This window comes from Silene latifolia, chromosome 1, assembly GCF_048544455.1.
Source record: "Silene latifolia isolate original U9 population chromosome 1, ASM4854445v1, whole genome shotgun sequence".
In the NCBI taxonomy this organism is placed as follows: Eukaryota; Viridiplantae; Streptophyta; class Magnoliopsida; order Caryophyllales; family Caryophyllaceae; genus Silene; species Silene latifolia.
This window is the reverse complement of record NC_133526.1, coordinates 142,151,215-142,162,858: the sequence shown is the minus strand read 5'-3', so window position 1 is coordinate 142,162,858 and position 11,644 is coordinate 142,151,215. Positions and strand designations below refer to the sequence as shown.

Sequence of the window (11,644 nt, the reverse complement as noted above, 5' to 3'; positions counted from 1 at the left end):
TTCGAGTATTCCTCCATTCCTGCAGATCTTGGTAAGGAATTCTTATTCCCATCCACTTTTCAGGCCGTTGTTATGTATATAAAAATGATGCTTAAAATGAAAATATTACAGACAACGGGTATTTCTAACCCGTTGTAGATAGTACTAATTGTGGGATTTATCTGTATGCATCCCTTTAACTTTAAGGATTATAACGAATATATAATGATGAATGCTAGTCATAAAATAAATTACATAAACAAAAAGGTAGAGAATAAAGAAATCAACCTTCGGTCCTAGCAAAAACGGCCTAAGAACAATATCGCAATGATATTCACCTATCAGTTGCACCCAAGATGATATGAGATATGCCCTTGTTCTTTTGCTAGAATCGATCCCCAAATTTTCTGTAAAATTGCTTAGGGTTTTTCGTTTTTGTGTTTTTAGATGAGAGGCAAGAATAGGTTAGAAAATTAGGTTAGAAAAAATAAACTCCCCTCTCCCTTATAACCGTGTATTAGGGAGAATTAGGCTGTGTTTTTTTTCTTTTTAATTTTCGGCCCAATATTCCGAAGCAGGTATATCAGTCGATCGACTGACACACCCGGTAGATTGACCATGTATAAAATGTATTATTTATAAATTGTCATTTATGTCATTCCGTATTAATAAGTCTACACACAACAGCTTGTAGTGGATTTATTAATGCCGGTCTGTGACAATATCGTATAATATATACTTTAACTTGCTAATTAAATATAACTGATTATATACATTAATTAAATATAACTTATTATATTTCAATTTACGAATTGACAGTTAATTCGTCTCAGCTAATATTATTTAATCGACATTAAATTATCGTCTCATCAACACATTGGCTAACTGTTTAGTCATATAAGGCATCAATGTGATTACATTTCCATAACCACATCTCTCAAACACATCCTTTAGGTGTGACATTTAGGGACCAGTTGATCACCGCCATCAGTATGATAATAACGTCAAACTTTCTAGCAAGCCAACCGTTATTAGGTAATCGTTAATTAACTGATAAAATACGAAGTATACCCTTGTGAACCTATAAGAGATTTACAAATGTTATCACACTAATTTGTGGAGGACACAAGCTCCAACACTAATCAATTACGGTTTCAAACAAAACCGTTGTCTGATTGCAAACAAAATACAACGGTTTTTCTTATACCGTGTTTATTACTTTCCATTAAAAAAGGTCTTGCAAGTGTTGTATTATTTACATATATATACTCTGAGCTTCCGCTCCCCCACATAATATCCTCAAACATTGAGCTTCCCCTCAACCACCAGCCTACCCCATCGCCGTCGCAGTTATCGTCATCATCGCCATTGCCGCCGCCAGATCAATCCGGATTCTCCTCTTTAAAGAAGTAATAAACCCTCCTCTCTAGAGATTTGTTTGTTATTATAAGTATGCATTGGTATTATTTGTTTATTAATTTCTGCTTTAGATATGGTCGAAAAGCGGAAAAGAAACAATGGAAATGCGTCAGGCTACGACTCAGGTGATGAGAATAATTTGTAACACACTGCGGGTCGAATGCGCCACAGGGTTTACCTAGAAGCAATAAATTCAGAGATACTTAATCCTTTACAGTGGGATAAAGATACGGGACTGCCATATGGTGAGAATGTCAGGTATTTTGCGAGTTGGATTGGTTGTTGTGTAAGACAGTATGTGCCTCTTGGTACGTCGTGTATCAGTGAACTGAGTAAAATACGGAACACCATGCTAATAAACAGAATAAAGGTATGTATATACAATAATAAATGTTTTAGCTGAAACTAAGTTACTACTTGATATGTGTATTAGCCGAAATACTTGTACCAACTATGCTCATCATATATGCAGTTAGCTTACGTTGTCCCCGAAAAGTATGATAAGTACCTAAAAAAAAGACAGGGGAAGCCCTCAGTTCTTAGAAGTTAAAGATTGCTGAGAAGCACTTGTTCAACAAAGAAACCGGGGAGATGAACAAGAAACCACCAACAAAGAAGTATCCGTATGTCAGTCAAGACCATTGGGATAGCTATATCGCTTATAGGCAGTCTGACAAGTTTAAGATAACTTACTAGTAATAAGTAAAGAAGTATACTTAGTTTAGTGTTTGGTCATCCTTACATTTCTTGATACAATTTATTTGATGAAGGTTATGAGTGAGAGGAACAAGGCGAACATTTCAAAGAAAAAGATCGTCTTTTATGGCTCCCGAGGTGGTTATAGATTGATTAAGAAGAAACTTTTAAGTACATAATTCTGATAGTATTAGACTATTAGGTGTTTTGTCGGATGCTATATATGTTCATAGTAATCATACATATTTTGAGAGGATATCAATGTGATGAAGGCAAAGCTTGGAAAATTCAGTCATCACGACACTTGGGTAGAAGGTCACACTCCTAAGAATGGAAAGACGGCAACCGAATATGATAAGGACATCGAAGAGAAAATTGTAAGTTTGAATAAATATGTCACTCCTACCACTAGTGGTCGGAGTTATATAATTGTGAGTTGCTTAATGGTTTTATGTGTATGTAGTGGAACTGTGAGAAAGAGGTATAGGAAGGAAAATGGAAGCCTGGAGGAGGTGATGACATTCTTGCTAGGGCAATTGGCAAAGCTGAGCATCCAGGTCGTGTGGGAGGGGTATCGACGCATGTTGGTATCACTAAGTATTTTTGAAAAACTACTCGAAGTGGTGATGATTCCAAGAAGGTAATCTATAAATACTGTATTTGAACCAACGTAATTTATAACTATATATGATGACAATTTCTACTACACAGCTACAGAAAATAGCCAGTTTGATGGTGAGAATTTTGGAAACTGGGGAAAAGTCATCAAAAAAAGAGTTGGGATATGGTTCAAGAAGTCATAAAGGAAGCAGAGGAGGAGGAGGAGGAGGAGGAGGAGGAGGAAAAAGAGGTAATAATATTTATGTCTTATATATATACAATGTGTTATATGATTTAGAAAATCAGTACGTGTTATATGAACAAGTGTTAATGTACAGAAGGAAGCCGAGGAGGACATGGCAAGGGAGAAGGAAATGGCAAAGGAGACTGAGGAGGAGACTGAGGTGGGAGCCGAGGATCGATATCAGGCAGTTGAAGAGGAAGTGGAAGCCAGGAAGGCCGTGGCATGGGATGAGATTGAGGTAGTTGATGGTCAGACGTTCTTCTCTACACCAAAAAAGGTAATAGCTGCTAGTTTATAATTATTCATCTCAGTACACATTTTTTACTTATGAAATTTATTAAAGGTAGTGAATGTATGTGTACTAATTGATTAAAGCTGTCGTGAAGGGCGATTTCAAGGTGGCTTGTCGTCTGTTCTATTTACTGGGGAAACAGAAAGTTGCTGTTGCCAGGGGATACGTGTTCGCTTACAACCGGCTTCAACAAGTTAAGGTTCATGGTATACCCCTTCGTCACAATTACAGGAAAGTGGAAGTGTCCCAATTATATAAAGACGAGTATGGGGAAGTAAAAGTACCATTTCCTAATGAAGAGATCACTTATTTGAAAGAAGCCCTAAGCTCTTATGTGCAATGGCCTAACAACCTCATCAATGTTGTCATCCCCGAGGTACCTATACGCAGACGTTAATTATTACTTGTTCTTTAAATATATTAGGGTACGAATATTAACACATCGTAAGTACTTTAATCTTTACATTTGCAGAAGTTAAGCAAAGCCATGGCGGCAGCTAAAGCAATTACTACTACGTCAACGGAAGTTGTTGCAGTCATGCCTGCTTATGATTCTTATTATGAATCGTGTGAATATAAGAAAAAATGAAAACTGCTTCGTTAAAGGCTTTGCACAACCTGGCTGTAAAGAAGTCACCTAGAGGGGATGTAGTCATGATTAACATTGAAGAGAAAATTATGGGCACAGCTGATATAGCCGTACTGGACCCGAAGCAACTGATGGAATTTTTCGACCTTGACAATTTAGATTCTGTTCACATTTTGATTTGGATGAAGTAAGTTTTATTAATAAAACTATTTAGTCATTTCCATTTACGAATAATGATGTTTGTTTAAATTATCAATTACAATAACATTCTTTGTTCCATGTGGCATAATAGGTACATGAATAATCAGTTCGCTGAGTGGAAGGTCCCAATTCACGCCTACGGATTCTTGAGTCCTAAGGCTTTCTCTGTGCACATAATTTCATACGAAGAACAAATCAATAGTATCGCTCTTCGGTTGATGTCGACCAAAAACCTATGGCTTTCCCCCTACAATGAGAATATGTATGTATAGTACGTGATTATTGTAATGAATCCCGGTTCTATAAATTTATTATTAACACGCTTAAATGCGTGTAAATGAACTAACAGTTCAATGTCCCAAATTGAATAGGAAGCATTGGGTACTACTGACAATCCAAGTGGAAACAAAAACAGTATACTGGATTGACTCTCGCGAAGGCAAACCCTCTGACAGTTGTGTAAGGATGATAACTGAGTAAGTTTGCAACCTTCAATAATGTTATTTGTCATTGTATGACTTGAGCCATATATATGCAAATAATAATGGCATGTGTGTATATTTATGAATTAGTGTTTTTGAAGCAAAAAAATATTATGTCCACTTGGGAAATATGAAAGCAACGCTGTTCCCAATTTTATCACGCCATTAGTAAGTGTATTCTTAATAATTACTCGTATCATTTAATTAATGTTTATGCGAGAGGTTGATTATCTAATTCAGCTGATTTGTGTGTGATTTATATAATAGTCTCCTAAAGCACCAGACGACAAACAATGCGCCTTTTACGTTTGTCAGTCCATGTGGGAGGTTATCAAGAGAAAACTATCTACCATTCCGATACGGGTTAGTGTGATTTAAAAACTATTTCAGACGTAAATTGAGTTCAATTCTCTATACTTCCATGTATTATATCTATTTTGATTATGTATATTTTGAATTTTATTTTCCACTAATACTCAACAAAGCCTCAGAATATTCGCCAGAGGACATCAACCAGATGAGAAATATGTGGGCCAGTTATGTTGTTTCATTAGCGGAGTCTCAATATTTTTCTCATGCTTTATATACGAGTGTGTATATATAGAGTAATTGTGTATTGGCTTCTTTTGTTTTTCTGAGGAAGTTGTGTTTTGGCTTTTGATCATCCTGTTTGTACTGTTTTGAAACTGAGTTTAATTGATCGTGGGTGTAATATTTTTATGTAGGATTGAATTTTTGTAGTGCACAGCTGCTAGAATGCTATTTTCAGCAGCAGCTGAAAAATAGCATTCCTGCACCTGCTACAAAGGCTGCTGAAAAAATAGCATTTCAGCAGCTGCTATAACAAGCTAAAATTATTTTTTTTAAAAAAATAAAATAATTAAAAACAATAACGGTTAAAAACAACCCGTTGCAAACAATTATTTGACAACTGTTTTATTTAGATAAATAACCGTTGACATATTTTTCCTCCCATTCAAACCGCCAAAAATATAAGATAAGGAATGATAACCGTTGTCAAGTTCAAAACTTTTACAACGGTTTATTTAAGTAGAACCGTTGTCAAAAATTTCATCAATAAAAATAGATAACGGTTACATACCGTTGTCAACAGATGAATATACACAAAGGTTTTGCACGCAATAAAGCCGTTGTTAAATTTTGACATTCAATTAAATAAGATAACGAAATGAACAGTTATCATATATAATATTTAACAACGGTTTTGGAACGATAAGACGTTGTCAATAGCAAACTACGACAACGGATTTGAAACCGTTCTTAAGATTTAATAACGGTTTCTTGAAAGATTTTATAACGGTTCTTGATGTTATATAATGGTCGCGTGTTATTTGTACAACCGTGGTATATATTTAACAACCGTCGTTGCAATAACGGTCCCGTGTTTCTATTTAAAAACGGTAATTGCATTATTTGACCGTTATTGAAGGTCTTATTTGGCATAGTGTAGAAGGGGATTATGTTAATGAATTGATAGTTAAAATAGCTTGTTTGTTCTTGTTCAGTTAATTATTTTGAATCTAGTTGGTTAGTTTCTGCAGGATTAATTAACTAGTGTTGCAAACTAGGATTTTCACCGACCTCGTTAAGACTAGTAAAGGCTACAATAACTGAATTGAATTAACTTAATGATAGAGACCGCATGTTAAGTTAGATCTAAAGGACATATTAGAATTGACCGATCATATGACCTTAAACAACATAAATTGCTCTATCCATGAATTAAATCACACCCCGGATAACTACCTAGTGAACCTAAACCCTAGACCTTTTAATATTATTGAATTCATCTTATTTACTTTTATTGCAATTAGTTCATAAAACTCAAACAAACAACCTTCAAGAAATCGGTTACCTTTGAGACAAACTTAAATATTAGCAAATAGTTAATTACTGCCTCCCTGTGGATTCAACCCTTTCTTACTTCTAGCTACTAGTTTGTTGAGAATAGGATTTATTTTGATAGGCCAACGAAAGAAAATAACCTTATCAAATTTGGTGCCGTAGCCGGGGAGACAACAATTTTCTATTTGTTTTTGTTTATTTTTGTCTTTTGTCTCATGGAGCATCAATTCCTTGAGACGGTTTGATATTTTTTCGGTTATTTTCTTGTATGCCCAGGTCTTACAGGATGGAGATTGTACCTTTTGATCCCGAGCCAGAGAGGACTATTCGGTACAGACAAAAATTTCAAAGAGAAATAACTCAAGTAGAAGACTTGAGTATACTTGATAGTGATACAGAGCCAATATTTGTGTTAGAAGAACCATCCTACGAAGAGGACACGCCTATTTATGACACCCCAGTCCCCGTTCTTATATCAATAAAGATGCCTACTCTTGCCAGTCATTCTGAGCCTTCTTTGGCTTCTATCCCGAAAGGATTCAAGCTTCCTACTACTAAAAAGGGTACTTTTGAGATTCGTCCATCTTACACCAATTTGGTGGAGCGAAACTTGTTTGGGGCATGAGCTAATGAGGATCCTGCCAAGCATATGGAGAAGTTTACTGATTATTGTTGCTCCATTCCACTAACTGCTGGAGTAACTCAAGATAAAGTGAAGCAGGTTCCCTTTCCGTTTTCCTTACGAGATGGAGCAGCCGAATGGCTCCGTGATTTAGATATAGAGGATCATGGTGTTACCGACTGGAATACTTTAGCTCTTGAATTCTACAAGAGATACTTCCCGCTGCAGAAGGCCAACACCTTGAGAAGTCAAATCACCAGCTTCAAACAAAGTCCCACTGAAGATTTGAATGAGGCATGGGTTCGCTTCAAGAGGCTAGTTCTTTTAGTCCCCCATCATGGTTTTCAGAAGTGGTTTCTTTGAAACCAGTGTTACAACGGGTTGTATGATGATCATCGAGCTTTACTTGATTCTTCAGTTAATGAGAGATTCCAGGATAATACCAATGATGATACTTCTTGGAAGATGATGATCGATCATATTGCTACTCACACTGCTGAGTATGTTAACCCAGAGGTTGTAAGAGAGAGGGTGGATCGAATAATGTTGTCGCAGCACAGCTTGAGGCCTGAACTACTCAAATAGCTGAATTAAAGACATCTCAGTCTTTGGGAAAGTAGCAAACGGTTCATGCTATGGTTCAACAGGAGGATTTTTGTGAAAGATGTGTGATATCTTTAATTTAGCTATTTGGTAAAGAACCAAACGGTTCCTGCAGTGTGGCCATCAATCCCACATCTTTTATAGGACTCCTCCTGTTGAACCATAGCATTAACCGTTTGCTGCTTTCCTAAAGACTGAGATATCTTTAATTCAGCTATTTGAGCACTTAAGGCCTCCAGCTGTGCCGCGACAACATTATTCGATCCACCCCCTCTCTTACTACCTCTGGGGTTACCATACTCTGCTGATGCGTGTCTAATATATGATGTTTTGCACCTCATTTCACACGCATTTCAGAGCTCAATTGAGTGGTTTATGCTACTATTTCCCTTGTTTCGTGTATTTCTTCCCTTTCGTGTGATTTTGTAGGAATGTGAAGAATATGGCGGAAAATGGACCAAATCTGTCCCAGAGTATTTAGCATAGGATTTGACATGAAGTATTGACTTGAGGAATGAGCTTGGTGCGCGCGCATTTCAAGGCCTAAAGATAGCAAAAGCATGGGTGTGTACAAGTTTAACGAGCAAAGAAGCACTTCACGATATTGCAGCCTGCTTCAGATGGCAATATATCGAGTTCTAGAGCAGATAATCGAGTGATTCCAATTGGAGGTGAAAGCTTATCCTCTTAAATTTCCAACCCCGTATAGAACGCCTGATTTGACCAAGTAACGAGGAAATGGCAGCTGTTTTAAGATCGGTGCGCGTTGTAGGAATCGTCAGAATGCAATTCTGTACAACACTCTTGGTCGATCGACTGCCTGCTATGGTCGATCGACCACTCCACGAGCTGATGCGCAATTTAAAAGACGTGATTAAAGCCCATATGTAATTAGGTTTTGGGAGAGTATTACGTGACTTTGCTATATAACGTAATACTCCTCTCCTGTATTAGGGAATTGAGTTTCTATTAGGTTATCATTAGCTTACAATAATTCAATACATTAGATTGCGATTCATTCTTTATTTCTCAATAAAGCTTTTCTTCGGATCTTCATCGGCCTTGCTATTTCGGTATTATTCCTTTTAATTTACAGTTTACTTTATTTACCTTTTAGTTTAGAATTGCTAGTATAGATATCCCGAAGCCGTCATTAACGTTTTATGCAATTTAATTGTTCTTCTAGTTTAATTATGAAATCTATTCCTTTAATCGCAAATTACATTGTTGTTATCGTTGTTAGTATGTGTAGCTAAATCACCCTTGCTAGGATGTAGGCGAGCTATTAGCGTAGATGGCATTAGAATAGGTACCCTCGGATTAAGGCTTAGTCGACCGACTGGCTTATCTGGTCGGTCGACTGAGTCGGTTGGTCAATCGACTGGGGTAGCTGGTCGATCGACTGACTTCGTGTTTGATTTGCTTCGTTTGAATCGTTAAGTGCAATATCTATCAATGAGACCTAGCGGAGACTTGTTAGATGCTTAGTTTTGACCAACCCGAAGATCGAAAGATAGGGAAGGACTTAGATCAACGATTTAAGACGGCTAGATTGCTAGATCGAAAGATAATGTAATTTAGTTTGCATTAGGAATCATTAATCAAGAACGAGAGTTAGTATTAATGAGACTTAGGGATTAGTAACATAGGTCGAGAGGTAGTTACTATTTAACATGGATCGAGAGGACTTGTTTTCCCCATCCTTCGCGACCGTATTTCGAGACCTACCTAGACTTATGTGCCATCGTAGCTGTAGTGACCCGGATCGTTCTAGCTCCTTTCTATTATTTGTTTACATCATATTTTATTGCTTATTTTTATTGCCTTATTTATTTTTATTTGCATTTAGTTTAGTTATTAATTATATCAAAATCCCCCTCATTGTTACCCTTAGACTAAAATTGAAAGCAACTATAAACTCCCTACCTCCCTGTGGTTCGACCCTGTTACCACTAACTTCTGTTAGTTTTAATAGGTATTATAAATATTATTTTTGGTGCACACAACGACATGCATCAAATTTTGGCGCCGTTGCCGGGGAGGCAATTGTTCTAATTTTTAGTTGTTTTATTTTAGTCTATTTCTTAGGTTAAGGGACATTCGTTCCTTAAACTATTCTCATATTCTTTTTGTAGTTTCTTCTTATGCGCAGGTCACAAGGTGGTGAATTAGTACCGTTCAATCCTGAGATTGAGAAGACCTTGCGCGAGTTGAGACGATCATCTAGGATATTGCCGACAGAGGAAGAGCTGAGTACTCTGTCTAGTTACTACGAGAACGAGCTGTTTGAAGAAGATCCACCTGCATCTCCTGCTTCTACTTCTTCAGTCGAGACCGTCACTTCTCCAGATTTTCCAGTCATGGCTGAAGAAGCGAGTATAGCAAGTCACTCAGAGCCGACTGCTGCAAATCTATATAAGGGGTTCGAATTCCCAGGAGCTGATAGGAAATTCGAACCGAAGCCTTTTTATATCAACTTGGTTGAGAGAAACCAATTCGGGGGAGCTGCAAATGAAGATGCAGCCAAACATATGGAGATATTTATTGATTATTGCTGCTCTATACCCCCGCCGACCGGTGTGACCCAGGTCCAGGTAAAGGAGACAATGTTTATATTCTCACTCCGTGATGCTGCAAGGGAGTGGTATAGAGACCTGGACCGAGCTGCTAATGGGATCACCGACTGGAATTCTTTGGCCTTGGCATTCTACAAGAAGTATTTCTCTGCCTCGAAGACCAATGCCATTAGAGCTCAGATCACGAGCTTTAAACAGGGTCCTGATGAGAACTTTCATGAAGCATGGGTCCGATTTAAGAAGCTGGTGCGAACCATTCCGCACCATGGGTTCGAGAAGTGGATTCTATGTAATCAGTTTTACAATGGGCTGTACGACGATCAGAGAGCTATCCTGGATGCTGCAGCTAGTGGCAGATTCCAGGAGAACATGGGAGAGACTAAGGGGTGGAAGATCATTGATGACTTGGCCACCCACAAGGCTGAGTATGGGAATTCCAGGGGAAATCAAAGGAGAGCTGCTGAATCTCCTTCTGTAGCCGCATTAGAAGCTCTCACGGCGAGATTTGATAAGTATGAGTTGGGAGGAGCTTCAAAAGGAGGGATTTACCATGTCAATGCTGTTTCAGACGGTCCTTTCGTCTGTAAAAGATGTGGAGCTGAGGGACATGTTTCAGACAATTGTCCCAGTCCCTTTGAGTCTTGTGCTGCCTTTCAACATTATAAGCAGACAAACACTTACTTTGAGTCGAATGTCCATCCGAATCTGAGGTGGAGTAGCCAAAATGTCTTGAATTCGACTCAACCTCCACAACAGGAGCAGCAGCAGAATTATGTGCCCCCTCATAAGCAACAACAGTACCAAAAGCCTCCATATGTTCCTCAGCAGCAGCAGCAATAGTCCCAAAATTCCGATCTTGCTGAGTTGAAGAATTTGTTGCTAAAGGAGTCTCAAGCTAGAGAGGCCGGGATGAAGATGCTAGAGAGCCAAATTGCTCAATTGGCTAGCAAGAATACAACTCGAGCTCCGGGACATTTACCAACGCAGACGGACCAAAAAGAGACCCTTAATGCCATTACTTTGAGGAGTGGGTCCACCCTGGAGGGGCCTGCTATGGTTGAGGATGTCCCTGAAAAAAGTGAGGCGGAACCATGCAAGAACAAAACCGTGGTAAACAGTAGTAAGAAAAAGGCGTCTACCAGGTATATCAGTCGATCGACTGATATACCCAGTCGATCGACCAGTCCGCGAATTACAGGAGCTTCTGGTACTGTTGAAGCCAGTCGATCGACTGACTAACCTGGTCGATCGACTAGAACCGCTGCTGATAATGCACAATTTCGTCCTCCAATGCCCGATAACCTGAGGGACCACTTGTTTCGGGGTACGATTGCCCCGAAAACATTAGGGCAAGACCCAAATACTGATGGGTCAGTCCCGGTCCCCAAATATGACCCGACGATGATTAATGGTTCACATTTGAGACGGTCTGAAGAGGGATCAAGCTACAACAAGGAGAAGGTTGCGGACTTTCA

At 38.4% G+C, this 11,644-nt stretch overlaps 1 non-coding gene across 1 annotated transcript; it reads right to left on the bottom strand.

The window, feature by feature from the left end:
• Positions 1-10,334: 10,334 nt before the first annotated feature.
• LOC141622383 (small nucleolar RNA R71) lies at positions 10,335-10,441 on the bottom strand. Its single transcript, XR_012532953.1, has one exon. It is a non-coding gene; the product is annotated as a small nucleolar RNA R71 (small nucleolar RNA).
• Positions 10,442-11,644: the final 1,203 nt, after the last annotated feature.